This window comes from Callithrix jacchus, chromosome 12 (assembly GCF_049354715.1).
Source record: "Callithrix jacchus isolate 240 chromosome 12, calJac240_pri, whole genome shotgun sequence".
NCBI lineage: Eukaryota > Metazoa > Chordata > Mammalia > Primates > Cebidae > Callithrix > Callithrix jacchus.
Genome location: NC_133513.1, coordinates 116819660 through 116842793, shown reverse-complemented (window position 1 = coordinate 116842793; position 23134 = coordinate 116819660). Strand labels below are relative to the sequence as shown.

Sequence of the window (23134 nt, the reverse complement as noted above, 5' to 3'; positions counted from 1 at the left end):
GGTGATTGATGATGTCACAGAGCAATGCCTAGAGCAGAAGCCCCAGAAGAGGGGGCTCTGAGGCCTAGGGGCCTCTGCTTACCACCCGCCCACTGGAGACCCCATGTAAGCAAGGTCTAAAGGCACCATGTTGGGGTGGAGTCACTACTCACTTCAATGAAAGGTGAGCATCAGAATTAGCTTTAAGAAATAAAAATTAAGGGGGTTGCTTTAAGCACCAGCTTTAAATAATCAGAACAGTCCAGAATAAGCAAAGGGCATTCCTTCTGTCTCCAGACAGTCCAGGTTATAAAGTGGGAAGAGTCATGATGCGGTCCAGCAGAGAGGATGTGGTATCCAAGAGTCATAAAGAATATGCACAAGTGAACCAGGACTTTAAAACCCAGGACCCCAGGAGAAGAAAAACACCACATGCAATGTCTAATTCAGTAAGCACAAATCTGCATGGTGGATATTTACCTAGGAAAGAATTGACACTCAAAGGAAAGATAGTCAATACTTAGCACCACGCAGCTGGGATTAAACCCAGACGCCTCAGACTCCAGAACCTGCGCTTTTCCCAAGAAATCACGTGGCTTCCTGCAAACACTAGAAAGTACTTTTTGGAGCTTGAAGGAGACAGTTTCAAAAATGAAAGACGGTTCTGCTTCATACAGTGTGTAATGAGGTGCCAGGTTCTTAATGCTAAGAACCAAGCATAAGCTGAAAATAGATGTAGATTCAAGAATATTTTCATATGGTGCTCATGCAGACCCAGGGGCCAGGGTAGACGGAAGAAGGAAAGGGAAGGGAAAAGTGAGGAAGGGTCAGGGGAGCAGTAATAAGGCCCCGTCTCTTCTCTTGACAGCCCAGCAAGTATTTTACATCTATACCTACTGTCTATTTACCTACCCATCATATAGATATGCCTTTGTTTTTAAATCATCTTAAAATTCCACTGGTGAAATAATTTCAAAATTAACCATTTTTGGCCAATCATTTTTGCCAGGTGGGTCTGGAGATATTGGTGCACTCACATGAACCTGCAAAAAGAATGAGCTCCCCACCCCCGCTCTGACTGCACCTCTGTGCGCCCAGCCTTCAGCATGGCATGAGCATGTGGGCATTTTTAAGGCCCACAGGACATACAAGGGCCATGTTTGCTTCTCTGCAGGAGCCCAGGTTTCACCAGTTCCATCAAAAGGGGGAGTCTGAGTGATGGGTGCTGGAGCTACACAGTGACTCTCCCTACCCACCGTGTTGGCGTCGTGGTTGGCAGAGGGAGCACTGTCCCTGGGCTCAAGTGTTTCATCCCTGGGCTCAAGTGTTGTCCCACTTTCTCGCTTTGGGTGGTTGTGGGATCTCTCAGAGCCCTATCTGAAGTCAGCAAGACGGGAAAACAGCGCTCCCCTTCCAGGTTTCGGTGAGAGTGAGTGAGGTGCTGCATTCAAACTGGAGCATGTGAGATGCTTATTGATACTGGGAGAGAGAGATCAGCATTTGTACATTTCCACTCCACCCCACGGTGCATCCTGAAGCTGCTGCTCACACACTAGGGTCTTCCCTCCCGGGAGTGCCTGGCAGCACTGGGAGACCAGGAGATCAGGACCCCTGCAGTTTTATCAGCATGTATGACATGGGGCATTCCCTCATTTGTCCTAAACAAAACAACCTGTGATGGTGAAAAGTCAAGGAGTTCAGAAAACAGTGTTTTGTGAAATACAATTCTCAGTGACCTGGGAGCAATAGCAACCAAAAATAAATAAATAAATAAGAAATGTCATAAAAATGAATAGAATCTACTGAAACCAAAGGGAACAGAAAAGCTTGAACCTCAACACTGTTTCAAATTGAGTCATAAAGTGAATTCCCAAAATGAACCAAGGGCAGGTGCTCCCAGCCTGGAGCCCCACCCTACACCCTTGAGCCACTCCTCCCTCCCACTGTCTAAGCTTACCAAGATGGCAGCATCTAGGCTGTCCAGAGCTCAGTGCCAGGCCCAGACCGCAGCTGGCCAGTTCCCGCCCTTCTCCCCATCCTCTCCCAATCACGCTGGTTCCTCCAAGTCTGTGCCGCACTCTCCCACTTCTCTCCCCACTGCATGGAACACTTTTCCTTCTTCTGACATCACCTTTCATCCTTTTACCTGGGAAAGTCCCAGCAACCTTCCGTTCTTCCAGCATCTGCTTGAAGTCCCCTCTCCTGGAGGGTCTCTGTGAATGCCTTCCAGCAGCACCTGTCCTGTGGTCACCCCGTCCTGAAGCCCCTTCCAGGCTGCCAACCACCTTAGCTGGGACTGGCCCATTTGTCCCTGATGCATCCCTCATGCCCAGACCAGTGCCTGGTGCTTCATAGATCCTCAGGAAAGCCGTGTTTGGAGAGTGTGTTTGCCAGTCCAGGGCCCTCACTTCTGACAGGAGGAGCCATGAAGTCACTGGTGGTTCCTTTCAGCTTCTTCTCACTCGGAGTCGGCAGAACACAAGCCCCTGTGTTGCTTTCCAGCAATCTTAGTGGAATTCCCCGGATCTCTTTCTGAACCCACAGAATGAAGACAACTTATTATGAACTTTCTGGAGAGCCCGGCCCCTGCCTTACATTGTTGTCTGAGCCTCGGCTCTACACCAGTCCCCAAGGCACACGGCAGGGCAGCCCAATAACCAGCCACCCCTTCTCCTTCCTGGCCTCCCCGTCACCTCTAGGGCATAACCAAACTGTGGTCGTGTGCCTGGGAGACATTTATCATGGAATTACAGCTCCGGGACGCAGTCTCCGTGGCTGTGACGTGATGACTGTGTATTTCACGCCTCTCAGTTTCCCAGCTGGGATTCAGAGATTTAAAGACATGGGAGATGTATTTTTAAATTTATGAGAGGGCCATTGATTTAATTAATTGTGCCCGAAGAGTGCAGTCAGTCACAGTAAGAATTCTTAAAGGCAAAGAGGACCAGAGCAGGGCGGTCTCAGTGGTTTGGGGCTGATAAAGCGTGTGTTTCTTCAATAAAGCCATCTTGCTAAGGATCTGGGGGTAGAGAACATTCTTTAAAGGGCATGACCATAGGCAGACGATGCACTCACAAACATTTGGGGAAACACCCACCAAAACAGCTCTTCTTTGAGAAACTCTGCGTAACATGATCCTTCAAAAAGGACAAAAACCGATTCATCTGCGGGAAAGAGCTGCTCCTTTCACTGGTTTATTCTGTCGTCTGACTGGTGCTGGCTGGGCCAGAGCCCATTCCCCTGGATTCTGGGAATTAAGTTTTCCCCAGCAGCGGCAGGAAAGACAACATTCTCCCGTCCACTGACCAAGTCCCAGATTCGTGCACCAAAGACACCTGCAGCCTGCCTGTTCCAACCCGCGAATTTTACAAATGGGAAAACTCAGTTCTGGAGGCCTTTCCTGGTGAGAGACAAAGCTAGGGTCAGAATTCAAGTTTCCCGATCCCATTCAGAGCTCTTTCTGCTGATGGTACTGCCTCTCTTGGCTGGGAGGGCCTTAGCTAGTAGTTTTTTCAAAATATACAATTACTGTCTTTACTTTTAGACTTTAACCCTTGCCCAGGATGTTTTGAATGAACTTACGGTATTTTCTGCCAGAATTGCAACCTCTTTTTCTTTTTATGCACTTACAACATCATCAGCATTTCACTTTGAAATCTTAAACCCAGAGGCTGGGCCTGAGCGGAGACACAGCCCCACAGACACCAAGGTTGAGGCTGGGGTGAAATCAGTTATACTGCCGGCTGAACTCCATGTTTCTGTTCTGGAAGATCTAATGGAGAACGCAGGAGAGAGGACAGCAGGGAGGAGAAGGCAGCCCTAATTCAGATGCAGATGTCACTTAGAACTTTTTACTTGCACCTGGAAAAGGGGTCTGGCAATATCAGAGACATATTGGCTGTCATCTGGATATAATCCCCCAGATATCTCCAACCAAGAACTCCCAGAGAGGAAGGACATGCAGGAAAGTCTGAGACTTCAGAGTCAGAACTGGCAAGTAGTATTGTAGTATTGCTTACCCCTGAAAACCTTTCTTTACCCTATGCCACCCATCCTGGGTCATTCCTCTCTCCCAACACGAGGCCTCTCTCTCCTCTTGAGCACCACACTGTGACAGTACAGGCTGGGTGTCTGCTGGCCCATCTGACTCCCCACTGGGCTGGGAGCTCTTTGAAAGCAAGGTCTTTATCTGTGCTGTTGTATTTTACTGTCCTAGCAGAGTGCCTGACACATCATATGTGCTCAAGAAATGTCAATAGCTTGAATGAATGAAAAACCTCAGAGATCAGGCTCATTCACTCATTTCATAGAAGAGGAAACTGAGGTCCAAAGGCGTCACGTGGGAAATTAGACATGGAACCAGAGCAAGGATCGGGGCCCCCACCCTGACTTCTCTGGACTTCATATCTTTGCAAATGTACAGGGAAGCAATAAGGGTTAACCTGAACCGCTTTGTTCTGCTGTCCCCAATCACACATACTTCCTCTTCTCCACCTCCCACTCTCCAGCCCATTGCCAACGCCTTGAAAATCCTGCAAGATTTTATGCAAATGATTTTCAGAAACTAAAAGAACCCAATGTTTATTTTTCATTCAAAAGTCCAGATGGGTTATATCTGCTGGGCCTGGCTGTGCCCCTGCTATCAGATGGGCATGCAAATGACCCCACTAGAAAAGAGCTGGAAGAGAATAGCTCTGTTTCCAAACACACAGACATTTGCCTGGACATTTCCCTAACTCATTTCCCTTTTCCATTCCAAAGAAGCTACAGATCTCACAATTCCCCAGCCTAGTAAAATTCTAACAGTAGGTAGATAGAGGCCTATTGACCAGGAAGAACTTAACTGCCTTCCAGCTAAGCAGTGAGAAGGGGCCTCACCTCCTCACCTCAGCACCCAGAAATTTTAATGTAGCAAGAGTCCCGCTTTATCTAAGAAAAAAGAAGAAGGGCCATTTTCCACCATCAGGGACCCAGGGGCACCTGGGAGGAAGCCCTTTGATGAAAGCTCTTGAAAAGAGCCATTGCAAACCAAGGACCATTGCTCTAGGTCATCAGCTTGGAATATCAAAATGAGAGGTTTTTAAATGCTAGCTTTATCCTCAGTTCCCAACTGCCTGTGTCATTAGGAGGGCCTAATGACCAACCTCTGAACACCACGGGATTCCTCCAGGCAAGGACAGGTAGACCTCAAACCAAAGCACAGGCCTTCCAGTGATGACACTTTGACATGATCTCAAGCACTTACGTTTGCTACATGATTGATATATGTTTTACTGTGTATTCCACACTCCTTTTGAGAGTAGACGTCTCATCGGACCCTCTTCTGTGTGAGAACTTGGAATCAACTCACCTGCTTCCATTCCTCTGATGAGGAATGTGATGTCAAACCTCACCAGAATTCCCATTTGTGAGTTACAGACCTCAACTACTGGACCTCAGAATATATATAAAGCCAAGAGTTTAATGAGCATTTGGTGAGCTTAGGCCATGGCAGGCTGCACTCTGTCAGCCGCTTCTAAAGACCCCCAGTGTGTCTACCATCACAGCTGCTCCTCCAACACCAAGAGCTCAGGTGCAAGCAGACAACACCCTGTTAGCCTCGGGACTAATCACTGGCTCCCCTTAGTGTTGAGGGGCCTTATACCAGACCTCCATATCTCTGCCCTGGTGGTTGGGCCAGCTTCTCCGAGACCGGACCACAGGAAGCTATACCCAAATCTTTACTTACACCTCACTTTCCCCAGAGAGGCCTGCTTCCATCCTGACCTAACTGAGCAACCAGAGTGTAATAATTTTGGAACCCACTCACTAAGTAGTTCATGTACTTCATCTATCGAGCAGACTCCCTATGAGCTTTTTTCTTGTTATTTATTTATTTATTTTTTTGAGACGGAGTTTCGCTCTTGTTACCCAGGCTAGAGTGCAGTGGCGCGATCTCGGCTCACCACAACCTCCGCCTCCTGGGTTCAGGCAATTCTCCTGCCTCAGCCTCCTGAGTAGCTGGGATTACAGGCAAGCACCACCATGCCCAGCTAATTTTTTGCATTTTTAGTAGAGACGGGGTTTCACCATGTTGACCAGGATGGTCTTGATCTCTTGACCTCGTGATCCACCCGCCTCAGCCTCCCAAAGTGCTGGGATTACAGGTGTAAGCCACCGCACCCGGCCCTCTTCTTGTTATTTTTTGAGCATCGTGAACCTAAGAAGAGATTTTTTGGTATGGCAGTACACTATGAAATTCCTGAATCATACTTTGACCATCTCCTTTTTTCCACTGAATATAACAGTCTCCCTTCCCAGGAAGGACAGACCCAGGGGCCTTGTTTTAGGGTCCCTGGGACCCATTTGGATCCTGAAGAGGAAACTAGTGTGCGAAGAAGCCACCTCTCTGAGCAGGAATATGATGACACACTTATCATAGGACTCAGCAATTCCACTTGAGTCCAGACAAAAGCTATACACCAATGTTTAGAGAACCTTTATTCATCATAGCCAAAAATGGGAAGTAAACCAAATGTCCATCGACTGGGGAAAAGATAAACAAATTGTGGCGTATCCAAATAAGCGAATACCATTCAGCAATAAAGGAATAAACTACTGCTGGCCATACCACGAGTGAATTGTAGAGCATTGTGCCAAATAGAAGCTCAGGCTTGGAGCGGAGGCTGTAAAGGAGTGTGCTAGTCCATTTTTCATTGCTATAAAGGAGTATCTGAAACTGGGTAAGTTATAAAGAACATAAGTTGACTTGGCTCATGGATCTGCAGACTTTACAAGAAGCGTAACTCTGGCATCTGCTTCTGGTGAGGGCCCCGGGAAGCTTCCATTTATGGTGGAAGGTGAAGAGGGAGCAAGTGTGTCCCACAGTGAGAGACAGGGGGAGCAAGAGAGATGCCAGGCTCTTTTTAAATAGCCAGCTCTCATGTGAATTCATAGAGCAAAAACTCACTCATTCCCACAAGGGCAGCACCAAGCCATTTATGAGGGATCCACCCCGGTGACCCGGACACCTCCCACCAGGCCAGCCTCCAACACTGGGAATCACATTTCAACATGAGATTTGGAAGGTACAAACCCAAACTATATTACTTTGTAGAGTGATGGGAATATTTTCCATCTAATTATGGAGATGGTTGTGTGACTGCATCCACGTGTCAAAATTCATCAAACTGTACACTTAAGGTTGGTGAATGTTACCGCATACAACTTACACCTCGATAGGAATGATTTTTTGAAAGAAGTAGTGGTGTCATGGTGAGGTCATTTCTGTTGAATTCGAGATTAACCTTCTCGGAGGATTCTCATTTTCTTCCAGAACAATGGTGTCCAAAGCACAAACCAAAAAAACCCTTTCCTCAAAGAGTCGCAGGACAGGAGTTCCAGAGAACAAGAACGCCTCCCGCTCTTAACCCAGGACAAGCTGTTCACCTCTGTGGGGAGGAGAGAGTGCAGACTTCAAAGACCAAGTTGATACTCAGTTGTGCCCCTGACCAGCTGGGTGACCTTGAGAGAAAGTCCAACTCTGAATTTTCTTATCTGCGAAATAACAATAAAACAGCCCCTCCCAGGGTGGAAACAGCCCAGGTGTCCTTCAGCAGATGAACAGATAAACAGGTTGTGGTGTGTGCACACAGTGGAATAGGATTCAGCCATAAACAGGAGTGGAGTTCTGACACGTGCAGCAGCACAGCTGAACCTCGAAAACATGCTAAGAAGCCAGATGTGGAAGGACGCGCATGGTATCGTTCCATTCCTATGAAATGTCCAGAACATAGAAGCAGAAGGCAGATTGGTCATTGCCAGGCCAGGAGGAGAAATGGGAAAAAACTCTTCAATGAGTCCAGGGTTTTATTTGGGGTGATGAAAATGTTCTAGAACTAGATGCAGGTGGTGGGTGTAGAACACGGTCATGTACTAAATGCCACCCAATCACTCCCTTTAAAATGGTTAATTGTATATTATATACATTTCATCTCACTTTTTAAAAGTAGCACTTCCTTCCTTGGTGCAGGAGGGATGGAGAAGATGTGTAAGACACGAAGCACCTCCACCACATGCCACTGAGCTTGCACCTGGGCCTTTTGTCTGGTGACTCTGAACTGTGACTGGTGTGCGCCACCTCCCCTGCAGCAGGTGACAGCAGCTCCTGGAGGACCAAGATGGTAGCCTCCCTCACCAGTCCAGACCCCAGCCTCCAAACCCTTGAATGCTTCCTGAAGCATTCCTTGAATGCCCCTTGAATGCTTCTTCTGCGTGGAATTAGGCTGGGACTGGAAGACGAGCCATTTAGGAAAACAACATCGTTTGTGTGTCACGGGCCCTGCCCTGGCCCCAAGTGCTGACATTTGATCTTTGTCCAGTGACCCTGGCTCTGACCCATGTCTAATCCCATGGCCATGCCAACAGCAGCCCTGGCCTGTCAGGAAAGCAGCTTTCCCAAGGAGGACCAGAGAAGCCTTGACTCGTGGCAGCTTTTGCCTTTGGAGGGAGCTGTTAGACCAAGTGTACAGAGCACAGTGCAGGATGGCCCAGGAGATTTTTTAACAGGCTCGTAACGCGGGGACCAATTAGTATCTCATCAGAATCTTATGAGTGCGGGAACGTATTGAGGAATAGTAATCCTCATTCATTAAGACTGTTTTCTAATGGAAATCAATGAGCGGCTCTCATCCTTGGTGGATTTCTGAGAGCAGCACTCTGCCCAAGTGTAAAGGGGGGATTCAGACCCCGTGCAGGCTCCAGAAACAGAGAAGGAGGGTTTGGCCTGGGTTTTCCTGAAGTTCATGCCAATGAAATAAACCTCTCAACTTCCCCAGCCTGTGGATGATTTTGAGACAGGGTCTACGTGCTGAAAAGGAAAGGCCCCTTTGGAGAAGACACCATGTGCATGACACAGCCACTTAACCCTTCCATGCCCTAGGACTCCCATTATCAGAGTGAAAGGCTTGACCCAATAAACCTGTTCCCAAGGCTTCTTCTAGCTCTTTCTGTGAATCTCATTCATTATCCTAAGAAAGCTCTGAACTTTCATAAAATCACTGGGCACAAGGCAGGAAGGTCCAGGCTAGAGAGAGAGACTTGGGCATCATTCCCTTATGACAGGTTAGGAAGGCTGTCAGGATCACCAGGACAGGCCAGTGGACCACACAGGGTGCTGGACCCACTCCCAGAGTTCCTGCTCCAGAGCTGGGGGAGGGTCTAAGAAGCTGAAGATCTAACAAGCCCCCAGGTGATGCTGGCCGCTGGTCTAGAGGCTGTACTTTGAGAACCACTGGTGTGGAGAGAGGAAAGGGGAAGGGGAGAGGAGGTCCCTGTGAGGCCAGGAGCATCCCTGAAGGGTCAGGGCAAGGGAGCAGCCTTTGAAGGAACAGATAGGAAAGTTCCAGCAAAAAGAGGACCATAAGGGGTGGAAATGTTCTCCCAGAGGAAATGGAGCTTCAAAAAGGAGGCTATGCCCAGTGTCACAGAGATGCCGAGCTAGACGAGGACCAGAAACAAGGGGAGAGGCAGCTGGAAAGTCTCCCCACAGACAGCAGGCAGGTGCAGGGCCAGGAGGGGATGACAGCAGGGAAGAGAGTCACGTGCCCACTCCTTAAAAGCAAGAGATCTGCTTCCTAGACTCAGCCGCATTTCTGACACACTTGGTCACGGCATGACAATGAGCTCTCTGGCCCTGACTTACAGAAGATCCATGCAGCACTGTAGTTTACAAGGTGGCTTTCTCCCAGAATTCCAGGAGGATTGACTTGCTCAGGAACACACACGGAGACAGGGCCTGGATTTGAACCGAGGTCTGGCACAAGTGATTCTAATCCCACACCCCTCAGTCAGGCCAGGGGGGAGGCAGGCATCATGAAGTCCCCACCTCCAGGGGTGTGTCCTTAGGAAACAAGCAGGCTCCCCTGCCTCCTCTGTTAAATGGGGCTAGTAGTGCTAGCTAAGGGCCACGTCAGCTTGTGCCGTGGAACCAGGCTGCACATGGAGAAGCATCACAAGGCACTTTTGGCATTTATAAACAGACCCTAGCAAATGTCTCTCAGCTCCACCAGTGATGACCAAGGCTGACCACTGAAGCCAAAACAGTAACATTTGGGATTTTGTAGGTCAGTCCTTACAGGGTTGCTCAGGCCAAGGTGCATAGATTGGTGATGCTGAATGGCATTTTCTTTCAAAGCTGAGTCCTGCAGAGCCCTGGGGCAGGACCTTGCAAGACCATTGTGTGAACGAGACAGAGTCCCTTGGGGAGGTGCCAGGAAGCTGGGCTAACCCCGAATCCCTGCAGATCAGCAAAGTATGCCTGTCAGCTGAGGAGCGGAGGAAACTTTCCCTGCAGACTGCCAGGCACCAGGGAGCCTAAGAGGTCACTGGCCTGGGACCCCAAGAGTCAGATGTTATCACAGACTCGGCCCATGAAACTGGAGCCTGGACACCCAGCGGCCCCTCCCCTCACAGCACAAATGACATCCTGGGGCAGGCGCCAGGGAGAGATCAAGGCAGGGAGCTGTTCCTGGCCTGGGGTGCTAGGGATGCAGACCAGGGCTGGCAGTCACTTCCCTCTTTCCCTTCCCTTCCTTGCTTCTCCCTTGGCCTGGTGCATGCACCATCGCAGGCACCCTCTCCCCACTACCCCTGAGCCAGAGGGAAATTGCCAGGTGGCTTCCTGGTGATGCTTGGGGAATTCCCTCGGGTGTTGGGCTAGAATTCAGGACAGAGACACAAAGACAGAGCAGCAGAGCTGCTCCCACCTGATCCAGCACCTCAGTTGGATTCAGATTCCCCTGAGGTCCCGCATGGGCACCCTCCCCTCCAGTCCCCTACATGCCATCTCTGGCTCATTCCAGGTCAGCTGGAGACGTCTGTTTAAGCACGTCTCAGGGAAGCCTTGATCTCCTTGATTAGATCAATTCTACCTGCTACAGCACACACTCATATGCATTTATCTCTGCAGTTATGTGCTTATTAATACCCTTCTCTCCCCCTTACCAGAATCTCTGACATGTGGGGCCAAGGCTACTTGGGAATGGCTTTACTGATAAAACAATGGTAAGCCAGACACCCCGGAGGTGTGGACATGACCTGTCTACAACCACCCTCAGCCTGGACACTAAGAACCAAAACCACACCTGTCTACATGAACGGGTCTGTGAGTCCCACTGTCTTCATTAGCATGACTTGCCTTTTCTGGAAGCCTCTCGCCCAGGCAGATGACTTGACTGTTCATTAGAAAAACTTCCCCAAATTGCATCGACTCTTCAACGGGAATTATCAACAGACAGTGTTCACCCTAAGGCGCTTCAAATCCTTCACTCCCAAAACACCTCACTGTTTCCATCAATCCTGGATGGTTTCATGATTCTTAGCTAATCCTAATCCAGTCTTCCCACACTGAAAGATGCCCCTAAACCAAACTGTCAATTCTCAGTAAATCCTGACCTTGCCTTCTATTCCAGAGACTACCAAAGTTCGATAGCGGTGTTGTTCTTCCTTCCCACAGTGAGTAATAAACAGCTTTGTGTTACCAACAGTTTGTGTTGGTGTTATACGGGAAACCAGCATTCAACAGATAAAGTCAATAAGTATTGTGGAACAGTGAGTGGATGGGCAGATGGAAGGGTAAAGAGGTACGGATGGATGAATGGATGGATACGTGCATGTGTAGGTGGGAGGGTGGGTAGGTGGGTGGGCGAGGGATGGAGGGATGGACGGATATGTGGATGGGTGGGTGGGTGGGTGGGTGGATGGACAGATATGTGGGTATATGGATTAGTTGCTGGGTTCCTACCAATGCTGATGAACTAGGCTTCAGGTCTGGGCTGAGACAAGGCTGGAGTAGGCCCCATCCTGGTCTTGTGAACACAGGAAGTCTGTGATGAAAGCAGCAGCATTCCCTCTGCAAGAAAGCCCCTTGAAATTATAAAAGTTAATTCTCAAATAGCAAATCAAGATTATTTCGGGTGAAATTTGCAACTGAAAAGCCCCATTTGAAAACAGCTCTGGAGATGGCCGCCCATCCTTACTTGATATGATGTGTAGATCAGTATCAAATTAGATTTCCCTATTGTGCCTTCTCTGTGGTGGGCACAATGCGGGGGTGTTTCTACCCCCCATCCTCCTCTTGGTGATATCCTTTTCAGCTTAAATTATACAGAAGCAAATAATTATCAGGGCCTTCTGTTTACCCTCCTTAGAAGATTTAATTTATCCCAATAAACATGGGGAGGCAGACCTTTTGGATTTGAAATAACATATAATTTACTTCTAACAAATGCCCGGGGTCTGGGAGAAAGCCCATTCATCAAGCCAATCTGAATCCCAGGCAGCTTACCAAAAGGACCTTTTGTCTAATTGTTTTCCATCACAAACAACATGTGGGGAGGAGATTTAGGCAATATTTCCAAACACTGTAAGCTACATAATTATTGTCCTTAGCAAACCTGATGATAGTTTTAGAATCACAATGGCAATTTATCTGCCTAATCCCCCATTCACTATGGCCCATCACAAGTATCATGTGGTTGAGGAGGCATTTAATAACATTCCATTCAAAACCTTAGATTTAAATAACATTAAGGTGGTGACTGGGGCCCGACAAAACCCAGGAAATCCAAAGGGGGCTAGGGGACCATTCTCCATGCCTGGCATTTAGCCGAGGGTACAGGATGGCAGAGAGTGGGCTCTGGGCCATCATGCTCTTTCTCTGGACCTGGCACAAAAGACATCAGCACCAACCAAGAATGGGGAGTGGCTGGACTCAGTGCTACAACCTGCCTGTCTGATGCCATCCACGAGGCTGCCAGCCTAGTTTGTAGCCCCCTTTTCTTTCCCAAGCAGCAATGGCATGGCTTCAACTGCTCTCCATGGACCTATCTCTATCCTGAGCTCCAGACCTTTGGTACCTAGATGCCCACTGGACATCTCTTCTGATTATTCACTGATGCCTCAGAGAAGGCTGTCCAAAATCCCCCTCCTCACTGTACACCTTCTCCTTGCTCAATTTGCTCCTCAATGAATGGCCCTGCCATTCGCCCAACCACCCAAACCCAAAACCTGGGAGTCAGACCTAACCTCTCCTTCCCTCTCTTACTGCATTTTCACTTGGTCAGCAAGCCCTCTTGTGTCTGACCCCTCCAGATTTCCCACGTCCAACTCCTCTTATGCCCAACCCCATGGCCACTTCCCTTGTCCCAGCTGTCATCTTTCATGATATTACTGTAAACCCTCCTAGTTGGTTTTCCTACCTCTAGTCCTTCCCTCTTCTAGCTCATTCTTTTCAAGACAGCAGATAAAAAATGTAATTCTCTAACAGCAAATCTGGACTATTTCAAAAGAAAGATGCAATTCGAAGGCAGGGTTTGGCAAGTGGGAGGCATTCTCTTGTTTGATAGCTGCAGAGACTTTGTTACCATCAGAGTCAAGTCCAAGTTGACCATCGTTTTCCTCTCCATCTCTCCCACAGTCTCCAATGATATTAGGAGTTCTCCACATGTGCCACATCCATAGTTATCAAAATCAAGAAGATTCAAACTCAGGGTGCTATGAGTTTCCATGAACTTCCCCTCAGAGCAATCGGGAGCAGTGTGTGCCAGGAGAAGGGCTCTGGGGTGTGGATTTCACCCTAGTCTTCCAATCTCAATCAGCTCCTGGAATTTCCACATGGAAGAAGAGATGACCCTTCCACTAACAAGATGAAGACTGATTCTGCCTCTATGCCAAATTCCACAATGCTTTGAGAGAGAAGCATATGAAGGACTAAAGAATAGAGAAAACACAGGCTTTGAATTCATGAACTGGGTTCTAATTGTTGGCTTCCTTACTTCCCAGCTTCGTAATGCTGGCTTGGTATTGCCATCTAGTAAGTTATGGGGTCTTTCCATACGTCTGTTTTAAAGTGGGGGGTGGTAATAGACCCTGTTGCCTAAGATTGTTATAAGGGTTAAATTGAAACCCCTCACCCCTGTCAAGCTGGAATGTAGCCCCTGTAAACTTGGGATCCCCCCTTCTTTGGTTACCTAACTCCTGCTCTCCCAACAGAATCCTATCTTTCACGTCCCACCTCCCAGGATACATCCCTGCCTCCCAGGCCTGGGAAGGATTCAAAGGGCCCTGTCCAGTGAGTTCCCTCTTGGCCTTTCTCATTCAAGTCTGGTTGCCTATTTGTTCATTTGCCTTTCCCATGGGAGCCTGAGCTCTATATGTGCAGGGACTAGGGATTGCTTGGGACTATCTCCGGCACCTGTGATATGTCATACCAGGGGGAGCTGAGGCCAACCAGCTGAAGAGAGGATGCCCCTGGCAAAGCACCTCAAGTGGGCCACAGATCTCAATGGACAACCTCCCCTCACTGTCCTCCTCTTTGCCTTAGCCACTTGTCAAAAACCTGGGCCAATTTTTATTTTGCGCCTTGAGGTCTTCAGTACTTTTTTTCAAGTTGAAGGAAATGTCCCATTTTTAACAGTTACAATAGCCTCAGTCACAGATACATGCGTGGGCTCTGGGGATCACAGCTGCTGTGACTTAAGGATGACAGGGTCGGCTTCACCAGGCTCTTCTTGGAGACACCTTCCTGGGCCCTCTGTCCAGTGAATTCCTCTTGGCCTGACAGCGGGTCTGGCTGCTCCTTGGCAGTGCAGGTTCTAACTGTTGTGCAGATAGGGGGCAAGCCGTCAACTGCCACGCCGTAAAAAGATGGGGGCCTGCTGGACCATCACAGTTCTAAGCGGCCGTGTGTCTTTCTTCTTTTGCAAGTCACTGTCTGGGTGGTCAGGATGGTGGCTCAAGGGGGCAGCATCCACATGGGGATGATGCAGAGTGGAGTGTCCACTGCCTGTGTCCACCCGGTGAGGCTGGGGTGAGCCCCTGCCGGTGGAGGGCTGGTGACGCTTGGCAGCAGCCGCAGACAAGTCGGTCACTCAGAAACTTAGGGTCTCACTGGAAAAGCATGAGATTTCCTTCAGTCCATTGACACCAAGTGAACACCACTCTGTGCCCATATCAGGCACTGATGACAAAGACAACAGATGCCAAGAAAGGACTGGTGGGGGTTACACCATGCCAGCAAAGGCCCTGGGACTGGGAATGAGCTGGCCTCCACCTGCTGGCTGTACGACTTGGGAAAACAACTTAATCTCTCCAGCTCCAGCATGCCAAGCATCGTTAGACACTTTCCATGCAGCTTATCTATGACACTTAATTTAATATATTGGAAATGCTTTGAAAAATACAAAACGTCTTAGTCCATTTGGGCAGCTATAACAAAATACCTCAGACTGGGTCATTTATAAACAACTGAAAGTTGTTGCCCACAGTTCTGGATGCTGGGAAGTCAAAGAGGAAGGTACCAGCAGACTCGGTGTCGGGGGAGGGCCTGCTGCTCAAAGATGGAGCCTTCCACCTGTCTTCACATGGTTAGAAAGGATGGACAAGCCTCCTTGGGCCTCTTTATAAGGGCACTGATCCCACTGACGATGAGCCCTCACAATCTGATCACCTCGTACAGGATCCACCTCTCAATACCACTGCTTTGGAGACAGGTTTCAACATGGCAATTCTGGGGGGACACAGACTCTCAGATGATAGCAGATACCACATGCAAAGTGAAAATGCTGCTTTGACAGTATTTCTATGTTTTTGTCACCATATCTTAGTTTGTGTGCCCCGAAGGCAGTCCCCGAGACAACAGCTGGGCTACACAGATCGATTATTTGGGAGAGGATCTCAGTAAGCAGGCACTAGATCGTTCAGCAAGTGATGACAGAAAGGGAAGGGAAACAGGCAGGGGTATTAATGAGGAGGTTACTGCCATGGGCAGCTGGGGCTCAGTCCAGCTGGAACACTCAGAGGAGCTGTTTATAGGGCACCCTGGGATTATCCTACCAAGAGGCAGGCAGTCAGGCTGGGGTGTTTACTTATCAGATTCCAGCCTTTTTTGGTTGAAGGTCATGCCTAAGGCAGTTAAATCCCTGGCACTTCTAGACTGCCTGAATGTGAGCTGAGCAAACTCCCAAATACGAGCTGAGAGAGTTCCCGTGCCGGAGAAAGTTCTCAGGCCTAGAAACGGAGACAGTGTCCTTTGCTGCTGCAAAGAACGGTGAGAGTTTATGCCCCAGGGGACATGGTGTCTGCTATCCTGCTCTCTCCCGCTCTTATGACAATGCTATCGCCAACATATTTTCATTATTCTAGTGGCGCCTTGCTTCTCCAGAGAATATTTACTCACCTTTAATGCTCAGAAAAATTTAGAAAACAGCCACGGGAGGAAATAAGGTGTCCAAAAATCCACGTGCTGAAGTACACTTGACAGAAGCTTCTGCTTGCATACCATGTGGGAGGGGGTAAGCCCTGGAAGTACCCTGGTGAGTAAGGCAAAGACGCCTTGCCCTTGAGGAGCTCACCTTTTAGGGGGAGAGAGCGGCCCCTACATTTGATATGTACTAAGGATAAATCAAACAATGGGCAGAAATAGAGAAAGGAGAGAGTGGAAGAGCCTGCTTCAGTCAGGCAGTCAGGAACAATTATTGAGGAAGTCACTTTTAGGCTTAGAAGTAAACAATGAATCCCAGCACTTTGGGAAGCTGAGGCGGGTGGATCACGAGGTCAAGAGATCAAGACCATCCTGGTCAACATGGTGAAACCCCGTCTCTACTAAAATTACAAAAAATTAGCTGGGCATGGTGGTGCATGCCTGTAATCCCAGCTAGTTGGGAGGCTGAGGCAGGAAAATTGCCTGAACCCAGGAGGCGGAGGTTGCGGTGAGCCGAGATCGCGCCATTGCACTCCAGCCTGGGTAACAAGAGCGAACTTCTGTCTCAAAAAAAAAAAAAAAGGAAACAATGAGGAAGCACTAGCTGTAAGAGTTGGGAAGCCCAGGCACGGTGGCTCACACCTGTAATCCCAGCACTTTGGGAGGTTGAGGCAGGTGGATCATCTGAGGTCAGGAGTTTGAGACTAGTCTGGCCAACATGGTGAAAACTTGACTCTACTAAAAATTAGCTGGGCATGGTGGCAGGCACCTGTAATTCCAGTTACTCAGGAGGCTGAGGCAGGAGAATTGCTTGAACCCAGGAGGTGGAGGTTGCAGTGAGCCGAGACCATGCCGCTGCACTCCATCCTGGGCAACAGAGTGAGATTCCATCTCAAAAGAAAAAAAAAAAAGTGGGACAAAGGGTTGTTCTGGACCTAGGAGGGAGCCTATGCGAACGCCCTTGGCAGAAAGACCAAGAGCGAGGAAATGAAGGCGGCTCAGTGTGGCCACAGTGGGTTAGAACAAGGAAGAGAGTAATCAGATATGAGGTTGAAGAGACAGTCCAGGCCAAATCACACAGGGCTGAAAAGGCTATGGGCAGGGTTTAGGCTTTAGCCTTGAAGGCAATAGGAAGCCGTTGAAGGTTTAAAAGGAGGAGAAAGAGCTGCTCGGATATGAAAACCCAAATGACCAGTGTCTTCTGAGTAGGGAAGATCTAAAGAAGGGCAAGAGAGGGAGGGGAGGCCAGGCTGAAGGCTGGATGGAACCCAGGCTGGAGCGGTCACTGCATTTTAGCCCTAAATGAACCCTTCCAACCTGCACCCAGAGGTGACTTACTGGTAATTTACACTTTGGTCTAACACCACAGTTATCTTGGCTCCTAATCCTGGAACTGGGACTTCCTTGACCTCCAACGGTTTCATAAGCCAGTGGGCTACTCTAGAAAAGTACTGTCACCACACACAGCAGCTTCTTTTTTCAGGAAATCCACTTCAGCGCTCCAGGGAGGTAAGTGGGTAGCGAGGGCTCACAGCAACGGTTCACGCTCCTGCCACGCTCTCCACGTGCTGAGCACATTCTACACACTCTGAAGGCAGTAACTTATCTAGGACTCACAAGAGCCTGGTGCTGTAGGAACTAGTGTTAGCTCACTTCACAGAGGAGGAAGCTGAGGCATGGTGTGATGAGGTGACTGGGACATAAACCCAGGCTGTCTGCCTCCAGAGGCCAGGCTCTTCAGTCCAACACTGCTGACTTCACATTCATTCTGAGCCGGCAAATGTAGGCGCCTCTGAGATCTGGCTCCCTTGCAGACCCTGTGCTGGAAGAGCTGGGCATCTGGTTGTCTGGGATGGAAATGAAGATATTAGGGAATGTGAGACAGGCAAAATGATCCCCCATGGTGTTCCTTTACAGGTCACATGCACTGGTTCACAAATTTGTTGGGCTTTTACAAGCGCCTCCTTTGTACAAGGTACCATGCTGCAGATTGGACACGGGACAACTGGAAGAGCGGGTTTCAGAATCACAGTCCTGCTCTGCTACCTGCTAGTGCCATGACTTTCTGCTGGTCGCTTGACTTCTCTAAGCCTCCGTTTTCTTAACTCCAAAACAGGAGTTGCAGGAGTTGGGATAAGGAAATAAAAGAAGGAAGAAAAGACGTAGGGAGAGAGGCTGGATGTGAAAGCAGCTTACGGGCTGTCGAAGCCTCACAACTGTGGGTTGAGTAAATTCTGCAAAGGCAAAGCACTCATGAGTGGGGAGCTTGCAGCCTGGGCTCAGGAAATTCTCTCCCAACCCATCTGGCTTCTCAGCTCTTTGGGAAAACAAAGCTGAGGAAAGTTTGCACTTTGTAAACGTGAATTATTTGGGCCTTAGGCTCTTAGATGCACATAAGTGGAGCCTTTCTTTCAGCAGATCAAATTTCTTTCCATGACTTGAATCCCAGTACATCCTATTTGCTCCCAGTGAAATCAGCTTGATTACTACCAGTGTCAGGGACCTCACTGCCGACAAGGCAATCCCTTCCATCTTAGCCATCCTCCTGTGCGCTCTCTTAGGCTGCATCTTAAATGGGTGGCTTTTTTTATGCCCCCAATAGCCTGTTAAACGAATGGGCTTCCTGGGTACCTTCTACTCAACAATTAAAGGTCAGAGGAAGGTCAGGCAGCCAAGGGAAGTCCCAGTTCAGGCCCTCACACCTCCCGGATTTAGAGCAGCATGTTTTAATAAGGATATGATTTATGAGGACCATGTGCCCCTCATTATTTGGAAATGGTGACAGTGGCCTTCTTCACATCCGCTAAGATGAATCCCATCCCCCCTTCTCTGTTTTTCTGCATATTGTGTTCCTTTTGGGGAAAGGCCACTTCCCAATAAATAAGTAACAACTAATCACAAATAAAATAACACCGAGTCCTTTCCATCATGGAGTCGCGCATGATTTACCAGGACTGAAATTCACGACCTGCAGCGTCTGAGTAAGTGGGGCAGAGGGGACAAGCTCACGGAGCCTCCACATTATCTGAATCCCAAATATGTGCCTTGAAGGGAAGGGTTTAGTTTCTATTCTCCCAGAGAAGAGAATCAACAGAGAAATAATGACAGTGTGCAGTGAAGGGAACGAAATGAATAAATAAGCCCTCCATGAGCTGGATTCAAACATTTATTTTACATGAAAAGGGGCTAATGACATTCAATAGGATAGAGGAAATCAAAAAGTCACAGCCAGCAGCCACTCTTTTAAACCAGATTTTGAGCACAAGCCCCCAAGGGCTGTTTCTACCAATTTTCCAATAAATCACGCACTGACTTTTAGAAGAGACAGATATTTAATTCGTGCATTAGAACCACAAGACCATAACCAAAGGCTGCGGCCCTGGTGTCGGGGGTTCTTCTTATACAGTCCCTTAAACCACCCGGCTATAAAATGACGCATTAATTGGGTAATTAAGCATCGGGCAGGCCGCAGGATAAGGAGCTGATGGCTGACCTCCGGGGTGGGATCAGAGTTCACGGGTTAAAGGACCTGCCCCATGTGGAGCCCGCAGCTTCCTCTTCTACTTCAGGTAGTTACATTATAATTGATTATTTAAACAGATGGATCTGTCCGGAGGTTGAGTACCTGAGAGTGGTTCATTATGCACCTCCTCCCGGCTTGTCCCAGCTGAAGTCAGCTCTCTAATTTGCATCTTGAGGGCAGGAGGCAGAGGAAACACAGTGCTATCAAGGCTGGTCCTCCAGGCAGCCCAGGTGGTACAGGAAGGAGACCTTCATCCTGATGGGGGCATTTCAACACCCAGCCCATACATGACCCATGCACGTACTCCTCCTCTATCTGCTCATTCAACAGCTTGTTCACAGCAGACCTGGGCACTAGAGTGGGGCTTACCATCAGTCCCGTGGGAGGGAAAGATGGCAAGGAAGTAGTGCAGCCCAGCGGTAGAGCCCAGGGAATGGAAAAGGCTAGCAGGCTCAACACAGTTCCCAGACCCCGACGTATGCATCTGGGGAGGTGTCCAGTGTCCCCTCTCCTAGAGGAAAACCCCAACAGAGAAATAAGGGCCAGGATGTTGGCTCACACCTGTAATCCAAGCACTTTTGGAGGCTGAAGTGGGTGGATTACGAGGTCAGGAGTTCAAGACCAGCCTGACCAACATGGTGAAACCCTGTCTCAACTAAAAATAAAAAAATCAGCCTGCTGTGGTGGTTTGCACCTGTATCTCAGCTACTCAGGAGGCTGAGGTAGGAGAATCGCTTGAACCGAGAGGCAGAGGTTGCAGTGAGCCAAGGTTGAGCCCCTGCACTCCAGCCTGGCCGACAGAGTGAGACTGTCTCAAAAGAAAAGAAAAGAAAAAGAAGTACAGTGTCTGAAAAAGGGAGTTACCCAGTCCTGATGATGGGGAGATTTCCCCTGGCAGTGGAGTGGGGGGCCTGAGGCAAGGAGGAAGCAAGGAGCTGAAATCTGAAGGAACCAGGACCCAGGGAAATGGAGGCACCTCCAGCAGAGAAGGAGAAGAGAGAGAAACCTGACCAGGGACTGAGGAGTCAGGGTGGGTGGGGAGGGGAGGGTTAGGATGGGTGAGCCAGGCCAGGAGGACCACACACCACCAGGCCCACTCCTGGGATTTACCCCATTGTGTGAGGGTTAGACAGGCCTGCAGTGTGTGAGGTAGGGTGGGTGAGGAACGAGTTAGGGTTGCAAGGTCTCAACAGGCTCAAAATCCAAGCCCAAAGTAGGGGCCTCAGCCTAGCTAGGAGGAAGGATGCTCAGGTCTAGCACCCCCACACCTCCTATAACTGAAACAGCACTCCTTTCCCCCATCATATTCCACAAGGCAGGTGGCTTAGCAGTGGGCGTGGGGAGAGCCCAGGCCTGGGAAGGTTTTTAGTTCCTCCCGAGGGCCCCTGGGTTGAGGGCATGGTGGCTCCTGGACTGAAGATGGTGGTGGAAGAGCAGGGTCTGCATGGAGGAGCCTGCCAGGAGGATGGGGGATTCTCCTGGTCATGCCTCTTCTCCCCTCATTGGGACTGAATGACACTGCTGGCACCAATGCCTTGAGGAGGAGAACACAGACTGGGCTTCTGGGTCCATCCAGAGCTGGGCACAGCACAGGGAAATGCAATCAATGGAGCTGGAAGTGGGGACTAGGGACCATAAACTGCACCCCACCCTGGCCGTCCTCCCCTTGGCTTGCTCACCTCCCACACTGGAGGGCTGCCCCTCGGGGGCTCCCCCTGCCCTTTACACCCTCCCTGCCTGCAGTGTACATGGCCACTAACATTCCCACATTCTCACATGCCCAGCTCTGCCAGACACTGGGCCCTTCACATCTCCCTCACCTTCCTACCCTCAGCCCTCAACACAAAACTGTGTGAGGGACATCATCCTAATGGCAGCCCAGTTTCTACCTGCCACCTTCACTGCCACAGGAATAGTCCTGCATCCAGAGACATGACTTCCTGGGCACATCAGAGCCAGGCCACAGTGAGTCAGCCCAGCCCTGCACTCACAGGGTCTGTGAGGCTACTGAACAGCACCCCCAGAGCCAAGCAGGGCAAAGACAGGCCACCTTCCACAGGGCACAACCATGGTGACAAAGCAGCATCTGTCCACAAATGGGAAGCTCGGCTGCTGCTCTCCAGGCAGCTGGAAATTCTACCCCAAGTTTGCACCATAATAGAAGAGACAATGGAGAGCTTTCATCATCCGCTCCAGGGCGGAGTGCTTGCCCTGAAACATAAATGAGGTGCAGGCACGAGGCTTAGAAAACCCACAAATTATAACACCTCCGAGATGCCCATTGTGTCCACACTGACTCCAGCAGGTTTGCATCCCCAAAACAATAGCTCGAGTAGTCATCAGATGGCCAGAAACCAAAGCCACTATCATTAAAATCCAAGAGGTGCTATTAATTAAAGTGCCCCTCACTCATTATGTAGAGAGAGCTGCTATTTCCATTTGAAGCCTGCTAGTTGGATAACTGCTTCCATTAAAACAAAAATCTCTCTCTCAGATGCAATTTAACATGCAAGTGCCTGGGCTTTCAGACAGGCTGCTCTCGCGGTTGAAACGCACACACCTGATTTTCTGGGTCCACAGTTCCCAGAGTCTGTCTGCCCACAGGACTGCCAGGAAACAAGCACAATCTCCTGACTCAAACCCTGCTTGCTGTCAAGTTGTCACCGAAGTCAGCAAAGGCACGCCAGGCTGGAAATCTGGCGAATGCCTGGAGAGTCAGCCTTTCAGAAACCATTCCCTCACTCATTCGTGTGTTCACCCTGCCCTCGGGGTCTGAGCACCTCTATGGGGCTGGCCACTGGAACAGGCACTGGAACGGTACTGTTAGCCAGCAGACACGGGCCTGTCCACACACGGTTTCCCGGGAAGCCAGGGGCAAAAATAGAAATGAAACTAAGAACAGAACAAACGGACATACGGTGGGCATAGCCCCGGTGCAGAGGCCCGTTAGCCGGTTCATGCCATCAAGGCACGAAGGGTACAGAAATCTCCATGCAGAACCCCTGGAAACCAGTTGGCACCAAGCAGAGACCCTAGAGCTGTCCATGTGCTGACAGCCTCTGGATGCGGCGAGGTGTTCCAAGAGATGCTGCGGTCTCAGGAATTCAACTAAATTGCTACAAACCCACACAAAGAGAAAGGTTAGCATGTGCTGGAAAATGGGGCATTTGAAGGGTCAGAAGGCCCATCTTGAGCCCCTCTCTTTGTGTATGAGATGCAGGCTCCTCCCTGACAGGCTGCTGTGATATGCTCTAATTCTGGAAGCAGTCAGTCTCCCAGAGCATGAGGAGGTAGAGACTAGTGTCTTCTAGCTTGTGTCACACTCAGCAACATCGACCCATGCCCGTGATGTGGGCTGGGGGGTCAGACACACATTGAACTGAAACTCCCAA

The 23134-nt window shown here is 49.4% G+C and overlaps 1 long non-coding RNA gene across 2 annotated transcripts; it reads left to right on the top strand.

Annotated features, from left to right (window-relative positions):
* Positions 1 to 66: 66 nt before the first annotated feature.
* Positions 67 to 13762, top strand: LOC118146420 (uncharacterized). 2 transcript variants are annotated; one of them, XR_008475719.2, is made up of 3 exons: positions 67 to 163; positions 11430 to 11472; positions 13436 to 13762. It is a non-coding gene; the product is annotated as an uncharacterized LOC118146420 (long non-coding RNA). The 2 variants fall into 2 exon arrangements; XR_004732223.3 differs by lacking the exons at positions 11430 to 11472; positions 13436 to 13762 and adding exons at positions 277 to 428; positions 989 to 3609.
* The last annotated feature ends 9372 nt before the right edge of the window (positions 13763 to 23134 follow it).